Source organism: Chelonia mydas, chromosome 12 (genome assembly GCF_015237465.2).
Source record: "Chelonia mydas isolate rCheMyd1 chromosome 12, rCheMyd1.pri.v2, whole genome shotgun sequence".
NCBI classification, from domain to species: domain Eukaryota; kingdom Metazoa; phylum Chordata; order Testudines; family Cheloniidae; genus Chelonia; species Chelonia mydas.
Genome location: NC_051252.2, coordinates 41,263,143 through 41,279,634, shown reverse-complemented (window position 1 = coordinate 41,279,634; position 16,492 = coordinate 41,263,143). Strand labels below are relative to the sequence as shown.

The following is a 16,492-nucleotide window of genomic DNA, read 5'->3' as shown; positions in this document are numbered from 1 at the left end:
ACAGGTCCTCAGCTAAGCAAAACCATTCATATCTCCTTCAAATAGAACAACCTACCTAACCCTTGAAACAAGTTTAGCAAAGAGGATTAGAAAATTATTATTCATTATTCGTATTAACATAGTGCTCAAGAACCCTAGTTCTGGACCCCATTGTGCTAAGCACGATACAAAGAGAACAAAAAGACTAAGCTCTTTGGGGCAGGGACTATCTAAGTGTAAGACTAGAGACAATAGCTGAATGCAGGCAAACAAAGGAGTAAAACAAAACAGTGCTGGTCAGCCTGACAGGCTGTGGTCTCAGCACACCAGCAGCCAACCCATTGTCAAGTGTGTTTTTGCAGGCATCCCAGCAAATGAGAGTTTTAAGGAGGGCTTTGAAGAAGAATAATGAAATGGCTCTGCAGGTGTTTACCAGGCGCTCCTCTCAGGTATGAGGGGCAAAACAGGACAAAGCACAAAGGGGCTTGTTGGAAAATGTAACGTGAGTGATGGAGGCCAGCATCATGGGCTGACTGGAGGTGGGAGTGGACCTGCGGACAGTGAGTGAGAGATAACAGGAAGGGTCAGAATAGGCCACGAAGGGCCTTGAAGGTGAAGACAAGCAGCTTATGTATGATGTGATAGAGAAGAGGGAGCCAGCGGAGGGATGCAAAGAAAGGAGTGACATGATCAAAACAGAACAGGAGTACTTCTGGCACCTTAGAGACTAACAAATTTATTTGAGCATAAGCTTTCGTGGGCTAAAGCCCACTTCATCGGATGCATGCAGTGGAAAATACAGTGGGGAGATTTTAATATACACAGAGAATATGAAACAATGGGTGTTACCATACACGCTGTAACTAGAGTGATCAGGTAAGGTGAGCTATTACCAGCAGGAGAGCGGGGAGGGGATTCCACCATGATTTCAACAATTTCCATCCCACCATCAACCTCAGCGTGGACCAGTCCACACAAGAGATCCACTTCCTGAACACTATGGTGCCAATAAGCAATGGTCATATAAACACCACCCTATACTGGAAACCTACTGACTGCTATGCTTACCTACATGTATGCTTACCTACATGCCTCCACACCACACGATCCATTGTCTACAGCCAAGCTCTACGATACAACCACATTTGCTCCAACCCCTCAGACAGAGACAAACACCTACAAGATCTCTATCAAGCGTTCTTACAACTACAATACCCACCTGCTGAAGTGAAGAAACAGACTGACAGAGCCAGAAGAGTACCCAGAAGTTACCTACTACAGGACAGGTCCAACAAAGAAAATAACAGAACGCCACTAGCCGTCACCTTCAGCCCCCAACTAAAACCCCTCCAACGCATCATCAAGGATCTACAACCTATCCTGAAGGGATACAACCTACCCATCACCCTCACAGATCTTGGGAGACAGGCCAGTCCTTGCTTACAGACAGCCCCCCAACCTGAAGCAAATACTCACCAGCAACCACACACCACACAACAGAACCACTAACCCAGGAACCTATCCTTGCAACAAAGCCTGTTGCCAACTGTGTCCACATATCTATTCAGAGGACACCATCATAGGGCCTAATCACATCAGCCAAAATATCAGAGGCTCGTTCACCTGCACATCTACCAATGTGATATATGCCATCATGTGTCAGCAATGCCCCTCTGCCATGTACATTGGTCAAACTGGACAATCTCTACGTAAAAGAATAAATGGACACAAATCAGACGTCAAGAATTATAACATTCAAAAACCAGTTGGAGAACACTTCAATCTCTTTGGTCACTCGATTACAGGCCTAAAAGTGGCAATTCTTCAATAAAAAACTTCAAAAACAGACTCCAACGAGAGACTGCTGAATTGGAATTAATTTGCTAACTGGACACAATTAACTTAAGCCTGAATAAAGACTGGGAGTGGATGTGTCATTACACAAAGTAAAACTATTTCCCCATGTTTATTCCTCCCCCCTCCCCTAGACGTTCTTGTCAACTGCTGGAAATGGCCCAGCTGGATTATCACTACAAAAGGTTTCCCCCCACCTCCCCACTCTCCTGCTGGTAATAGCTCACCTTACCTGATCACTCTTGTTACAGTGTGTATGGTAACACCCATCGTTTCATGTTCTCTGTGTATATAAAATCTCCTCACTGTATTTTCCACTGTATGCATCCGATGAAGTGGGCTTTAGCCCAAGAAACCCTTACGCTCAAATAAATTTGTTAGTCTCTAAGGTGCCACAAGTCCTCCTTTTCTTTTTGCGGATACAGACTAACACGGCAGCTACTCTGAAACCTCCCATGATCAAAATAGAAAACACACAGTGAATGCTAATGAGTTTGCAACTACCAACCAGTTTCTGATCCTAGTTTCCCAGGCAAATACACCAAATGTGTTGACAACCAGGTCCAACAGAACCTCACCTCTGCTTGTTAACATCCTGGACACTTCATACATCAGTACTCAGGCCAGGCACAGCACAGAGATGGCTCTAGTAGGACAAATGGATAGGTGATCTCCTTATGGCAGACGGAGGCCAAACCTCAATGATCATACTGCTCAACCTGTCAGTGACGTTCAACACATTTGACCAGGATGTGCTGGTGACCTACATACAAAATACAATGGGAATGAACAGTACAGCACCAAAATGAATTTCAATCACTCCTTTTAACAGATCACAGATGATGGGATTCTACAGGAGTGCTCCTGGAGCACTATCAGAACTAATCCTGTCCCCTCCCTCTTTGTCAACATGCATATGGAGAGGAGCTTCAGTATCACCAATATGCTGAAAATCATCATCATACAGATAACAGAGATAAACAGGATGAAAACCAAATAAGTGAAGCTCAATGCAGGGAACAAGAAATCACACTAGCAGGGCAAAAGAAACACTTAGCCCAGCTTGCCAAGAGCCGAACCAGGCCCTACACAGAAGACATTCTGTATCTGGATTTCAAATGAGTGCATAGGGAAAATGGGGAGGGTTGAGAGATGGCAGGGACAATACTAAGAACCAGATACTGGTAAAGTAACCTCTCTTTTTTTGATGTGGTGTCTCCATGTGCTCAGAGCCTAGGCAGCAATACAACCCCACAAAGAAAAGCAAATACGCAATTTGAACTAAACATAGATTGCAGAACTGCCCTCCCAAAGTGAACACTAGATCTAGATACCAAGTCAAAATAACAGCGCCATGTACATTTGTGATTAACTTCAGATAGCAGCTCTCATAAATATAAAGAGAAGGGTAAACACCTTCAAAATCTCTCCTGGCCAGAGGAAAAACCCTTTCACCTGTAAAGGGTTAAGAAGCTAAGGTAACCTTGCTGGCACCTGACCAAAATGACCAATGAGGAGACAAGATACTTTCAGAGCTGGGGGGGGTGGGGAGCGGGAGAAGAGAAACAAAGGCTCTTTCTGTCTGTGTGATGCTTTTGCCGGGAACAGAAAAGGAATGGAGTCTTAGAACTTAGTAAGTAATCTAGCTAGATATGCGTTAGAATCTGTTTTGTTTAAATGGCTGATAAAATAAGCTGTGCTGAATGCAATGTAGATTCCTGTTTTTGTGTCTTTTTGTAACGTAAGGTTTTGCCGAGAGGGATTCTCTATGTTTTGAATCTGATTACCCTGTAAGGTATTTACTATCCTGATTTTACAGAGGTGATTCTTTTACCTTTTCTTTAATTAAAATTCTTCTTTTAAGAACCTGATTGCTTTTTCATCGTTCTTAAGATCCAAGGGTTTGGGTCTGTGTTCACCGATGCAAATTGGTGAGGATTTTTATCAAGCCTTCCCCAGGAAAGGGGGTGTAGGGTTTGGGAGGATTTTTGGGGGGAAAGACGTTTCCAAGCGGACTCTTTCCCGGTTATATATTTGTTAGACACTTGGTGGTGGCAGCAATAAAGTCCGAGGGCAAAAGGTAAAATAGTTTGTACTTTGGGGAAGTTTTAACCTGAGCTGGTAAAAATAAGCTTAGGGGGTTTTTCATGCAGGTCCCCACATTTGTACCCTAGAGTTCGGAGTGGGGTAGGAACCTTGACAGCAGCCCTGCAGATTTCTAGGACAGAACCATTACAAGGCGGGAGGGAAATGCTGTGTTAGCCCATCAGAGTGAGCCCTCAGACACAGGAAGTAACACGTTTCATTGTCTAAGCCAGTGGTCACCAACCGGTCGATTGTGATCAACTGGTTGATGCAGGAGACTCTCCCAGTCGATCGCAATCTCCGGCAGCGCAGCAGGGCTGCTGCTAAGGCAGGCTCCCTTCTTGCCCCAGACCAACGCCACCCCTAGAAGCAGCCAGCATGCCCCCGTGACCGGCAGGGGTCTCCGTGCACAGCTCCTGCCTGCAAGCACCGCCCCTGCAGCTCCCATTGGCCAGGAACAGGGAACTGTGGCCAACGGGAGCTGCGGGGGTGGTGCTTGCAGGCAGGAGCAGCACACAGGGGCACGGGGGTGCACTGGCTCCTTCCGGGAGCAGCATGGGGCTGGGGCAAGCAGGGAGCCTGCCTTAGTGGCAGCCCTGCTCCACCACCAACCAGGAACCATCGAAGGTAAGTGCCGCCCACCGGGAGCCTGCACCCCAACCCCAGCCCTGAGCCCCCTCCTGGAGCCTGCACCCCATACCCCCTCCTGCACCCTGAACTCCTGCCCCAGACTTAAGCCCCCTCCCAGAGCCAGCAACCCAGAGCCCCTTCCTGCACCCAAACTCCCTCCCAGAGCCTGCATCCCCTCCTCCACCCAAACTCCATTCCAGAGCTTTCACCCCTCGCCCCTTCTTGTACCCCAACCCCCTGCCCCAGGCTCAACCCAGAGCCTCCTCCCACACTCTGAACCACTGGCCCCAGCAGAGAGCCTGCACCCCTCCAGAACCCCAGCCCGGTGGAAGTGAGTGAGGGTGGGGGGTTGACTGAGCAGATCCTGGGTTGCACTTAAATTCAAAGTGATCTTGTGCGTAAAACGGTTGGAGACCACTGGTCTAAGCTACCTATTTTGATAGCGTTACATGGAAGCGGCATTCCTTTTAAACTGGTCTCTAAAAGCTACACAAAGTTTAGATAAATTCTTAGTGCCTTACTCCAAGGCCTGTTGAGGTTGAGCATTGCAGACACACTGTCCATCAGCACTCACAGGAGCTAAGAGTGCCAGTAAACCTGAGGCTTGAAAAGAAAGGTAAAGCACACTGAAATGTGTCCACAGCACATCATTCCTTAAGGCGCACACATATAGCACTAATTCCAGGAAGACAGAAGCATGAAACGGTCTTTTTGAGGTCCAGATCAGACAATGCCCCAGAACCAAGCTGAAACTTGTCCAGCTTGACAAACATATTGCATAAAGGCTCCAGTCACAATCCACAATTAAGAGTGATTTCTGTCATTAAGCAGCTAGAAGTCTAGTAAAAAACTAAACCAAGATTCTAGACAGGGTGAAGGTCCTTACACCTACAAGTAGCCATGGGAAGGAATGAGCTGGGAATGGCATGGTCACGTCTAACCTTGGCTTTAAGCATTCAGTGCCATCATGAGGCTCCCAAAGGCACTGCTTTTTAAAAGGTTGCTATAGCATGGGTGCATCCAAAAAAACTCAGAGTATGCAGGGGTTACTTCTGGATATCTGCTGTTGAGCAACACCACTGCACTGAAAAATACCTACTTTTGATTGCAGTGCAGCAGTTGCCCCACTCTGGCGTGGAAGGAGTTGGAGCAAGCCAGAGAGGCTGCGCAGAGCCCCAGCCAATCATGGAAGGGCTTACTGGGAGCCAATCAAGTGGAGGCTTGAAAGCAGCCTATCAGGCCAGGCTGGGCCCTATAAGAAGGCTGCATGGCAGAGAGGAGCAGAGTCTCTCCCTGGAGGGCAAAGGGAGAAGAACTGGCTCTTAGTGCAGAGGTGGGCAAACTACAGCTCGGGGGCTACATTTGGCCCGCGGAACCGTCCTGCCCGGCCCCTGAGTTCCTGGCCCGGGAGGCTAGTCCTCGGCCCCTCCCCCACTGCGCCCCTCCCCCGCAGCCTCAGCGCACCATGCCGCCAGCACAGGAGGGGGCTGCACTGCGGGGGCAGGGGAGAGCAGGGAGGGAGGCTCACCGGCAGCCTCAGGGAGCAGGCGGGGGGTGCAGGTGGCGGGAGCGCGACGAACGTGGGCGGAGTAGGGGTGGCCACACAGCTGGCCAGAGAGAAGCAGCGCTTTGAAGGGGAAACCGCTGCTTCTCTCCGGCTGCGCGGCCGCCCCTGCTCCTCCTGAGTCCTCCGCCCATGTTCGCAGGGCCGCATTCTGAAGCGGGCTTTAGAGGGGAGGTTGGATGGGGATGGGGGGCCTGTCGGGGGCAGAGGTGTGCATAGGGGTCAGGGTAGTCAGTAGCGGGGGGGCTAGATAGAGGGTGGGGTCCTGGGGGGGCAGTTAGGGGCAGGGGTTCCCAGGAGGGGGCGGTCAGGGGACAAGGAGCAGGGGGGGTTGGATGGGTCGGGAGTTCTGAAGGGGGCAGTCAGGGGGCGGGAAGTGGGAGAGGGCAGATAGGGTTAGAGTTTGGGGAGGCACAGTCTTCCCTACCCGGCCCTCCATACAGTTTTGAAACCCCAATGTGGCCCTCAGGCCAAAAAGTTTGCCACCCTGCCTTAGAGAGTGAAGTACCTAAGAGAGAGCAGGGCTGGGGGAGCTCTACAGTGATGACTGCCAGCCTGGGGCCCTGAGACACGGGGGCAGAGAAGTGGCCCAGGGAAGTAGGCAATACAGGAGAGTTGGAGGAGGGCAGTAAGTGGCTGTGGCTAGAGGGTCCCTGGGTCGGGGCCCGGAGTAGCGGCAGGCCTGGGCTCCCCCCCCTCCCCGTTTTGTCCCCCCACTTGCCAGTGATGAGAGTGGCTAAGCCAGACTGCAATTTGCCTTTGGAGGAAGTGCCTAGACTGAGAACTGCGGCGAGTGGTAGAACCAGAAGCTGCCGGTCCCCCAGAAAGCGGGGTGTGGGGGGAGCCAGCAAGGCAGGCACAGCCAGAGGGCAGTGTCCAGAAGCGGATGCCCGGGTCCACGAGTGACATGGGTCCGACTGTGAGGACAGCGGAGACCGAGAGGGTAACAGTGGGAGAGACACCACTGAAAGAGCTAATTCCCAAACTAATCAGCAGGAGGCGCTGCTGCAGAGAGTCTATGCCCCATTACAGTACTACAGTAGCAGAAGCCAGCTCATTTCAACAGCACCTTAATACGAGTCCTCGGCTGAGAACATACAGAGGGATACTCTCAAGTGACCTTTTAGAAACTGCACTTAAATTTGTATTTGAAGTGCCATGGCACCTTATCAAAGGATTCCCCCACCACCCACAGCACCTATGCGAAACTCACATCAAAACCCCACTGTGCTTGCGTGGCATGCACCACACCAGCCATGCCAACAGTCCCCCAGCACCCCGACCCCCTTGGTTGGGGAGACCAGCACAAACTCCACCAGCCTATGACTGCAGGGGAGAGGGGCACACACCTGCCCACAACCTTCCCAACCATGCTCACAAGCACAGAGAACAAGAGTGATTTACCGGTCTGTACTTGATCTCTGGTCACCCTCTGTTCCACATGTTCGCATCTACAACAGGAGGGGAGCACTTTTCCTGTGCAGATCTTCCTTCTCCAGAGCACATGAACCCTGCTGGCATGAGTCACCATTGCCCCGAGGAACAGTCCTATTCTGAAGAGTGACTGAGCCAGGCCCTAAGCAGATCAACACTTCTTTGTGGTGTTCCTTTTGCTAGGAAGGGCCCATAATATCTCTGTCAGAGCCCCGAAACCCTCTTCATTTGGCCTTGCTTTCTACCTCTAGCCCTAGGCCTGCCAAAACAGGACCGGCATCTTTAGGGACGCTCACCAAAACCACTCACCAACAGTCAATGTTGATTGACAAGGCACTTCCCTGCTCACCCCATGTGTCCCACATGGCACTTGGGAACTCACCTCCTGCCTGGTTTTGCTTTAAAACATTCTCACAGATAGTCCTTTGCCCAGACAACAGCAGAGCCTGCTGCTTGGAATGGCATCGATCACCCACAGGCCTCAAGTCCTGAGCTCTGCTAAAATAGGGCTACTAGGACCATACAGATTCCCCCACCCCCACCGATGTGGCACAGGTGGCAGGAACTGCAGGGAGGAGTCCGCCAGGGACAGCAGCTGGCACAGCAACTCCAGAAGCACTTTAAGCAGGGATACACTGATGACAGCCTGCTTTCTGCATTTCACTCTGCACATTCTCTCTGGTGCTGACTGGTTGTTAGCTCAACCTCCTCTCCCCAACTTCTCTTCTTTCTATTTAGAAAAACTCTTCCCAAACAAATCCCACATGAGACACACACACACACACACACACACCACGGTTACATGCCATGCGCACATCTCACTTTGTCTGGAAAGTGCAACCCTTTCCCCTACTCTATCTGGCTTGTTTATTTAGATTGCGGTCTTTGAAACAGGGATTCTCTTCTTCTTCTACATTTGTTAAGACTTTAGCATTGGGCAAAATCATAATAATCCTTCAAAATTACAGTGACTTGGTTTTTACTGAACGAAGTAAATATGATAGGTGGTCAGGTGAACTTGCCTGACCTCCTCTAGGGTCAGCTAAAAACCAAGAGCTGGCCTAGGGTCTTTTCAGCAACATGACAAGAACATTCAAAGCAGAGAAAACCTAATTTTTCCCTTCCTGCCCCCTCCTCTGTTACAATTTCCAGGCCTTGTTTGCACCAAAAAAGTTTGCTGACATAACTATAGTGGTAAAGGTTTACCTGCAACCCCTGACAGTGCAGACTCAGTTTATACTGGTGTAAAAGTGCTTATGCTGGCATAGTTTATAGCATTTCCCGAAAGATATAAGCTATACTGGCAACAGCATACCCGGTGTAAGTGCATCTACGCAAAGGCTCATATTGTTACAGTTACAGTGGTGTAATTTTATTTATTTTTTTTACCATTAAGTGACAGAACTTTGATGGGATAAGTTTGTCATGTGCAGACAAGGCCTCTGCAGTGTTTAACAGGTAGAGCCAGGAATTTCAGCTCTCACTGACTTGCTGTATGACCTTGGGCAAGTCCATTAGGAAAAGGGTTTTCAAAGGGGGAAGCTGATAATGCATAGAGAGGGCAGGGGCCCCCTTAGGAACCAACTTTAGAGCTGCATAAGGTCAACATTAGCAAGGAGCTAGTTTTGATTCTTGCAGACATAGATGGCGGCAGCTACCAAGTAGCCCTCTACTGGCTGCTGACTCAGCCACTTTTGCTCAAGAGAGGATGGCTGGGGTGCTGTGGATGGAGTCAGAGCAGGTTAGGAAGCAATGCTCCAGAAAGAAGCAGCAGGTTTATTCTCAGGAGGAATATGGGAGAGGGACAGCATACCAAATGGGGTGACCACTGGAATCAGCTGCACCAGGAGCCTTCCCGCCCACACTTTACCCTAGGCATTGTCAGGTGTTCAGCAGCGCCTAGCATATCAATAGCCTATTCACATACTGCCATATCGTGACTAGAAAATTTACAGGACAACATAAATTCAATTAAATATTCCCCACCCCCACTTCCTTAGTGCAGTGGCTCTCAACCTTTCCAGACAACTCTACCCCTTTCAGGGATCTGATTTGTCTTGTGTAGCCCCAAGTTTCACTCACTTAAAAACTACAAAATCAGACATAAAATTACAAAAGTGACAGCGCACTATTACTGAAATTGCTTACTTTTCATTTTTAACTGTACAGTTATAAAATAAATGGGTTGGAATATAAATATTGTACTTACATTTCAGTATACAGAGCAGTATAAACAAGTCATTGTCTGTATGACTTTTTCGTTTGTCCTGACTTAGTGCTTTTTATGTCGCCTGTTGTAAAACTAGGCAAATATCTAGATGAGCTGATGTACCCCCTGGAAAAATCTCTGCATACCCCTGGTTGAGAACCACTACCTTAGTGAGTCCAGCCTCCGGGAGATACCATTCCAGCAGTCACCATGTAAGCTTCAGTCCACACTAGTGTAAGTGCAGTAACAGTTTATTAGTTTACAACTTACCTTTTCTACTTTCCCCTATTTCTTTTACAGGAGCAGAAGCCAACTGCGCAGGGCATTTTATCTTTGATTTAGTTTACTATCCAACTGTCTGACAGCTAATATTTGTATTCCTTAGAAAGACCAGGCTAGCGATGCCTCAACTGCTCTCTTCCCTCCCGGGACCAGAAGCAGAAGAAGGGGAGGAGAGATGCACACAAACAGGCATCAAAGCAGCCTCTGCTCCCTACAGCCTCTCTTCAGTTTGCGCATGCCCAGTTCTTGGATACACTTCTCAGACCTAATTTTCAGATTGCCCTTATGTACCTATTGGGTTTTTAAAAACCAAGTGTCATTCTGAGGGCAAAGAAAAGCACATAATGGCAGCGTGAGCATACATAGGCTTTCGAAACTCTAGCTTTTAACCTCTCCTCACTCCAGATACCCTTTTCCCTCTGCCCTGCAGTCCCTCACCCTCAGAAAACTCATGCCACTGCTCCTATGTTGTCATATCATCCAATATTGTTATGTTTGGCAGAATTCATTTTTATATAATTTTACAGATAATGATGTATTTTTAAAGCATTTTTTCAGTCATTAAAATTTTCACCATTATGCAAAATTGTGGAGTTTAAGCTTTTTTATTTATATTGCTTTAAATTCACAGTTGCAGGAAATCGTGAGGGTCCGAATTATTTAATGACAGTAGACGATGAGATTCACAAAGTTAATGCTTTATAATCATTACACCACCAACTGTATATTTTGACATGTGATGTTCACAAAGCAAATATCCTTAAATCAAACTAATTAGTTCTCAAGCAGAATTCTTCTTACTTTGCCTATTCATAAATTCCAATCATCATCTATAGAATTTTTCTTTTCTGGTTTGTGTGTGTGTACAGTGAAATCAATGTTTACCAGTAAAAATCTAATCCTACAGCCTATTGTATTTTGCACTAGAGACCCTGTCTTTCCAACTGCACTCTGACAACATACAGTGCCAAAATGCCAACTGTGAATTGGCATTTCCCCAGCCAACATACCAGTGACTCTGGCTGTCACATCACCATCAACTTCTGGTTAAAGCCACCAGGCAGAGAGCAACAAGTTTTCAGAGCCAGCACTTTCTGTTTATTCTGGCTCAGGAGCACAGAGAATCCCCTCCTAGGCAGGGCCATGTCAATCTAGATGTGAGGTCTGGGCTTGAATCAGAACCAAGGGAGACAGCATGCATCCTACTGGCAGGGAAGCTACATTTAAAGCAGAGAGGTCCATGCTGGACACAGCCAACAAGATATATTATATGCCACGCAATGGGACCACAGGCACTTACCCCAATTGGAAGAGACAGAGAAGGTTCAATACAGATGCAAGGCAATCCGGGGAGGTGCTGCCTGCCTGCCTTTCACTTCTAGTCTCATTCCCCTTTTTAAGGCAGTTTTAAAACAAATTCACATTAAAAACAGAGGGAAAACATCCAGGCAGGTATGCCCCAAAGACCAGAGCAGGCTGCTTGAAGTGAATTAAGGAGCTAGCAGGAGCTCTGAACTCCAGCTTCCTTGTATTTGTTACTTCTTAACCCGCTAAACAGCTTTATTCAATTTGTGATTCTTCTTCTCCTCAACAAGAACAGGAGGACTTGTGGCACCTTAGAGACTAACACATTTATTGGAGCATAAACTTTCGTGAGCTACAGCTCACTTCATCGGATGCACGAAAGCTTATGCTCCAATAAATTTGTTAATCTCTAAGGTGCCACAAGTCCTCCTGTTCTTTTTGCGAATACAGATTAACACGGCTGCTACTCTGAATCCTTCTCAACAGGAATTTCACCTGTTCTACCAACTGGACACATTGTGTTCCCTGCCTCCAAAGTAGACAGACACCTTTCTGCCAGGTGCTACTGATGTGCAACCGCAAGCTGCTTTAAGGTAAGAGCAAAGCTGACTCCTCTCCGCCACACCCTACAGGTTAAAAAAAAAAGTTAAATGTAAAACCACACAAGTGGAAAGCATGGAGTCAGGCAGAGCGCGCAAGTGTGAGCTGAAATCAGAAAGACCGCATGCGCATCATTTTTGCTTCTGTAGGATTTAAAAAAAAAAAAAAAACAGTCCAAAATGTCTTCATCCAACAAAAATATGTTTTTGTTCTGCTTCCTTATTACATTCATAATTCAGGGTTCCTCTGTCCTACCTGTCCTGGAAGGCCTATAAACAACTGAGCAACTAAGGGGATAATACCAAGTCTGGCACTAAGCAACACCTGAGCAAAGTACAGTGGAAGAGATTTTTATTCAGACAGTTTAAAGCTCTTTGTCACTCAACTGAGTTAAATAAGTCAAAATAGAAAAGCTGGAAGAAGCACCCTTAGTTTCAAACACTTCTATCTTCAATTAGGGACCGAGAAAGCTTACATTATCTGAATCCTCCGAATGACCTCTTGCAGAAAGAGGAAAGATTGGACTAGTATTCCTAACTAGATTTTAAGCATTTCAGGAGTAGCTTTAAAGAAGCATGTAGCTTTAAAGAAGCATGACAAGGGAATAGGCCCCATTTCCCCCTTTTTCAGATCACCTAATATCACTGCTTGATCAGTGATTCCATCACCTCTCCATTCCTTTGTTTATTGTACATTTAGAGAGTTAGCTCTCCAGGCAAAGGACCTGGACTTGGTATGTGTCTGTAAAGTGCCTACGGCACTGTGGGTGCTGTGTTGCAATGAGCACTCCCCAAAAGAGGGGAATGAGCACGTCAGGGCATGTCTCCCTGTCCCACAGGAGGAGGGAAGCGTGGCAGGAAGAAATGCAGCCACTCCATAGATCCCAGGCACTCCTTTTCTCCCTCCCCCACACCGGACTAGCAGTTCTAACCTCCCCATAGTCCCTGTGCCTCTATATCACGCACACGTGAAAGAGACACATTTTTACAGATGTTGAATCCCACATGAAAGGTAAAGATTTCCCTCACATCACAGGGCTCAGAGGAGTACATCCTAGCTCCGGACAGTGTGAGCAGAGCATGGCAAAGGAGTAAGGGGGAGAGACGAGATCCTCACTTTCTTGTGGACAGGCATGCATGGGAAAAATGACGTACCCTCATTTATTCCCTCCCAGCTGCACATTTAAAGGTAAGGTAAGGAGGCAGGTGTAAAGGAGAGCTTGGCAATGGTTTAGTAGGAGCTGCACCTCCGGGAATGGATTTGATGTCAAGTGTCAGCAAGTAAATTGCTATTGGCTTCTCAATAAGCAGCACTAGTGAGCTAAGCGTTTCCCTGTGTTGTGCAGGCTCTCTCGGACTCAATACAGCAGTATTGACAGCGCAATCACACAGTAATCCAAGCTCCACTAATGTCTCAGCACTTCCTCATTGAAAATACACTTTCTGCTTGGACATCAGCCCATTAGCCTGGGCTAGAATCATAATCATCCCCCAACCCACTCGGATATGTAACTGGCATTGCCCTCAATGTATTGCCTGGCACAGCCAAAAGAAACAATCACAGACAAGGGCCTTCTCTCCCAGCAATAAATCACAGTAGAAACAAAAAGCAAGCAAAAGTCTTTATGGATAAAATCTCAGCCTCTCTAAAGAAAATGGGTATTTCCTGTCTAGAAATACAGGCTCACTGCAGGAATTAGCCATCCTCCCACCTTCATCCCACTTTGCTGTGTTATGTCAAACTTAGGTTGTATCCTCCTCGGGGCAGGGGCCTGCCCTTTCGTTCATCTGGAAAGCACCGCTGATGTCCATTGTGACCAGAGCGCTTAAAAAGTAGCCACTTATGGACACTGGCTCTAAGCAGCACGCACCCCCGGGGCAGCAGAACTGTTCAGGGAAACGCTGCGCACAATTCCGCCACAGCTCTGCGTTAGAAACTTGAACTAGCATGGGAAACCGCTTCATATTCCCCCCAGCCAGACACTCCGTTGGGGAGAATTGAGGAAGCTGGGGCTCAGTTTCACAGCCCAATGTTAGACTGTTACCCAGTGCAGGGTCTGCTACCACCTACGCAGGGTGTTTGTCCAGCAGCTCCAGCTCTCTAGCTCCCTTCCTTGCACAAAATAATGGTGAATTGGTAACAAGAGCATGGAAGGTTAATATTGGACACTAAATAGTGCCAGGACGCCCAGCTGCGCAGGGTTTCACATTCCCCCACTCCAGCATGGCGTTAGGGTAGTGCTGGCTGGCTGCCGTAAGTTCCAGCGCAGGGTCAAACAACAGAGGATTGTTCAAAGTTGAACCCTTCCAGGTTCCAGGCGTAAGCCAGAACCATCCTCACATCAGACTATCTCCAGGCTTAGGAAGGCAAAGTCAGAGACTCCTCTGGCGTGGAGAGGGAGGTTATCCCGTTTGGAGTCAGACGAAGAACGGATATTGGGTTAGGAAAAGGTTAACTCTGTCCCAGCCTGCAATCTGATAAATAGCTCTGCAGAAAGCAGGTTCTCTCACTTGGAGATATGATGTCACTAACCTTTATTGATCCACAATCAGAGAACTTTGCTTATCTCTCTCCTGTGATATGCTGCCCTCCTGTACTCAACTAGTGTTTAATACACTGCTGGGCATCTGGCACTCTTCATAGCTCACCACCAGACCACCACTAGGCCACCAGGGGCAATATTTGACAGACTGTGCCAGCACAGGTCACTTAGGGGATGGACGCACACCCCCCACACAATTCCTCTCTCCTTTTCTGCATATCATCGTTCTCGATCCACTGTACATGTTCCTATTTCAGTACTTAATGCAAGTGGAAGTTTAAGGCAAGAGCGAGGAGTGAGAGACTGATCACATTAAGTCTAATACATTTTAGCCTAGTACTTGGAGCCTATTTTTAAACCAGATATCTGATATTAACTATTTTTTCCAAAATTCCTGAATTTAAATTTAATCCTAATTTCCATTTTATTTGGAAGGTAAAACACAAATGAATAACTACGTGAAGAAAGAGAGCAGGAATAAATGATTAATTTTCAATGCAGCAATAAGTTAACAGTGGGAGCTACAAGGTTACATACGAAGACTAGTGGGTTTTTTAATATATTAGTGATCTTGGAAGAGGGGTGAACAGTGAATCAATGTTGACAGTAGCAAGGTGATGCACACTGGAAGAATTTATATGAACTACTCATACACATTGCTGGGTTTTTAATTAACTGTGGACTCTCAGGAAAGATCTGGATATCATTGTGGACAACTCAATGAAAACCTCTGCTCTACATGCAGCTGTGGCCAGAAAGGCAAAGAAAATGTTCGGATGATTAGGAACAGGATAGAACACACTGATGCTATAATGGCGTTATACAACGCTCTCACTTGGAATACTGTGTTCAGCTCTGGTCACCCTATCTCAAAAAGAGCATTGCAGAAAGAGAGGGAGCACAGAGAATAAAATTGTTGGAGGTCCGGGTGGGCATCTATTTGAGGAAAGGCATAAAAGATGGAGACTGTTTAGAGAGGGATGAGTAAGAGGAAACAAGATAGATGTATGAAAAAATAATGATTGGTAGAGAGGATATAAGAGGCACTCCTATCTCATACTACAAAATCAAGTGGATATTCAATGAAATCGAAAAGCAAAATATAATTAGTTTATGAAACTCACCACCATCTCTGAATCCAAGAAATTAGGAGGATTCAAAACATGTACTAGAGGTTGCATTAGGCAGGATAAAATATTTTTAAAGGATATAAACCCTCTTGCTTCAGAGTATAAGCCAATATCTAAATGCTGAGGGTTAGGAAGACACTTCCCCCTTGGGTAGGTTATTCCACAGCTGTCTACAATGATGTCCTTGCATCTTCCTCTGAAGCACCAGGTACGGGCCAGACAGAAACAGCATATCGGACTAGATGAAGTTCCAGTCTGGCAATTCAGACATTCCAAGACTTTTGCTGAACTTAATTTTTTTTTTCCCAAGTTAAAGCCATTTTGAGCCACATGCCTAAAAAGAATCTTGAAGTAGCATATAACACGCGCCCCCCTGGCCTGTGGAGATTAGATAGGAATACTGACCAAATGAAGCCACGCAGATTTGTTCTCCTACCCAAGTGAGCCATCTATCACGCAACCACTTGGGCCCTATTTCTCCAGTCATATCGCACCCCAGGATGCGGAGGGGGAAAAAGAAAAAGGAGCTGAAAGTTTTGATCATGCTAATTGCTGTGCACCAGTTTAGGTTAGGAAAAATACTTTCTAGCCCCTTCTAGGTTTCTGCTGTATTTATCAGGACAACAGAAGGCAAAAACGCAGTGCATAACATTGAGGATGCCCTTTCATTGCTTCAGAGCACCCACTATTTGGGTAATTGAACATTAACAAGTTGCTACAATTAAGTTTGTGTTTTTAGTAAGCAACGTCCAGTCTGCATCTATGCCGGGCGTCCCCACCAACAGATGTGAGCAGGAGTCAAACACCTCACACAATACAATGCATAAAGGAGAGATTCAGTCAGTCCCCACCTCTCAGAACTCTCAACAACAGACTCT

General features: G+C 47.0%; 1 protein-coding gene across 5 annotated transcripts in view; it reads right to left on the bottom strand.

Annotated features, from left to right (window-relative positions):
- The window catches only part of ZFHX3 (zinc finger homeobox 3), a 285,820-nt gene that overhangs the window by 237,305 nt on the left and 32,023 nt on the right, over window positions 1-16,492 (bottom strand). The gene's annotated exons all lie outside the window — the stretch shown is intronic.